Source organism: Octopus bimaculoides, chromosome 4 (genome assembly GCF_001194135.2).
Source record: "Octopus bimaculoides isolate UCB-OBI-ISO-001 chromosome 4, ASM119413v2, whole genome shotgun sequence".
NCBI lineage: Eukaryota > Metazoa > Mollusca > Cephalopoda > Octopoda > Octopodidae > Octopus > Octopus bimaculoides.
In genome coordinates this window covers 82,725,933-82,728,693 of record NC_068984.1, presented here as the reverse complement: position 1 = coordinate 82,728,693, position 2,761 = coordinate 82,725,933, and the positions used below count along the sequence as shown (strand labels likewise).

At 39.2% G+C, this 2,761-nt stretch overlaps 1 protein-coding gene across 2 annotated transcripts in view; it reads left to right on the top strand.

The window, feature by feature from the left end:
• LOC106875132 (beta-1,3-galactosyltransferase 5) overlaps positions 1–2,761 on the top strand; it is a 114,664-nt gene that overhangs the window by 94,649 nt on the left and 17,254 nt on the right. The window lies entirely within an intron of this gene.

The window sequence follows — 2,761 nt, the reverse complement described above, 5'->3', positions numbered from 1 at the left end:
TCTCTCTTTCAATAATTTGTTTATAAAACAGAATGTAATATCATTTATATTTATTCGCATGCGCACGCACACACACACACACACACACACACACACATTCACACATTCACACGCATACACACACACACACACACACACACACATAACGAAAAAGTTGTCATTTGTTGCATGTCGCGCGGATATGCGAAACTGTGTGTACACTCGGTTTTCTATAATTTCGAAAACGTTCTGGTCTTCTCAAACAGAATTTGTTGGTGACTCAAACAGTCTTTTTTGTTTGTTTGTTTGTTTGTTTGAAACGTACGATTAAGAAGCTTCCTTTGCAATGATGTGGGCTTCAGATTCAGTTCCACTGTGCGGTGCCTTAGGAAAATATCTTCTACTGTTTTGGTAGACGGAAACAGTGTGGAAGTCCGTTGTATACATGTGTGTGTGTGTGTACGTGTGTGGAGAGGGAGATTTTGAAAAGAAATATGACATTTCTGCCACCTAAATGACATTTTATCATAATAGGCTTACATGTCACACTTATACATGTCGAAAAAGTTACCCAATCCCACTTCAAATGTTATTAGGCCAATGCATTCATTTTTTTTTTCTTTTTTCACCTTTACTTTGTCCCTTTATTCCTTTTAGTATTATTTTTAAGTAAGGTGGCGAGTTGGCGGAATCGTTAGCACGCCGGACAAGATGCTTAGCGGCATTTCGTTCGTCTTTCCGTTCTGAGTTCAAATTACGCCGAAGTTGACTTTGCCTTTCATCCTTTCAGGGTAGATAAAATATATACCAGTTTAGCACTAGGGTCAATATAATCGACTTACCCCCTCCCCCAAAATCGTTAACCTTGTGCCAAAATTTGAAAACAATATTACTTTCAGGTTTTAAGGCGGCGAGCTGGCGAAATCGTTAGCAAGCCGGGCAAAATGCCAAGCGGCATTTCGTTCGTCTTTATGTAAAGGGTTCAAATGCCACTGGGGTCGACTTTGTCTTTCATCTTTTCGGATCGATATAAGTACCAGTTGAGCACTGGGGTTCATTTAATGGACTTGGCCCCTCCCCCGAAATTGCTGGCCTTGTGCCAAAATTTGAGACCAGGTTTTAAAAGAGCTCTTTCGACCACGAATGTTTCAACAAAACAACAAAGAACCTCTGCAGATTGAAATCATACTTACCAGCAGATTGAACTCATACCTACCATTTTTTTAAAAAAATTGGTCAATGCGGTCCAACTGGTTAAGGTCTGTACACGTTGCACCTCTTCTGTTGCCATAGGACTTTCAGTAAATGGAACTACACATGAGATCACCATAAAGAAACAACTGTTCGTCATTGGATTATAGTGACAAACACCTGTACAACACCAGTACCACTCTCTGAGCCTCGTGACAGGTTAAAGCGAGAAAAATACTGAGGAAAGGAAAGAAAATAATGACGTTTCCTTGTTCATTATGTCGAGTAGTGAGGAGTCAATGAATGCAGTATATTGTTCTGTTGTCTACGGAGTTACTAAACAATTTTATATAAATATCGACCCAAGCTTCGTGAACGAAATTGGGTAGACGAAAACTGCATGGAGACCCATCGGATGGATTATACCTGATATTCAAAGATCAAGCTTTGTCACGCCTTGTGTGACGTTGATTCGACCAGAGAATTTACGCTAGCAGCATACGCAGCCATTTATACGTTAATTTACTGAGTAGGTAGTTCAGTCGATCGAATTTCTGAATACATATCGTCGAAACCGACGGAGGATCCGTCATTTGTTTCAGTTCACATATGTGCATGAGCATTTCTGCATTTATTTCACAACATCAATGTACAACATAAAACAAAGATATCCTAGACCATGCCCATAGAAAGGCCGTTTAATTGGTTGGCATGAAGTTCCTAGATCGTGTAGTAGGTCTCTGCCTAGATTCGAACCACCACACTCCAATTTCCAGCCCAACTATATTTCCATAAAAGCCACGACTGGCTCCGTGAGCCTACATGCCAGCCGATCACTGTCGGCTGGCATGTAGCAATTAGCTGTGGCGACTTTAAAGAAAAATTTTGTAAATTTCCCGCCAAATTGCATTTTCAAACGTTCAAAAAATTTAAACCGGTGTTGCATAAAGTTATGGTATTGAATACTCGAGTAGATCATTTTGAATGCTACACAGAACTCAATCGCTTTGTTCCACGAAATGTATTTTTACTTTCTTCAACTTGTTTTGCATAACATACTTTGTATACCATGTTCCGCAAAGAGTAAATCAAACGTATGTTGTAATGCCACATACATTCATATCTTACCTGCCTTATCCTGTTTTTAATAACTATGTACATATATCATATAACAGTGTCAGCTAAAATATTGTTTTTATCCTAAGTATAGTAAAGTTTTAAATATCGCAAATGCTTTTCACTATAATTAACTTGTATAAATGTAAAATATGCCTCTTTAAAATTATACATATATGGAAATATCTACCCTTTATTGTAGGATCATTTATGTCTAAGAACTCGGTTTCTTACCGCTGTTTCTTCTTACCTGCCTAATTACCATAACCAGCCTGACAACCGCACCCAAAGAAAGGTCACTTAACTGGTTGGCAGGAGGCCACTCACAATGACAGTTTATCACTCATTTTCTCTCTCCCTCGTTCTCTCTTTCTCTCTCTCTCTCTCTTTCCCTCTTTCTCTCTCTCTTTTCTCTCTCTCTCTCTCTCTCTCTCTCTCTCTCTCTCTCTCTCTCTCTCTCTCTCTCTCTCTCTCT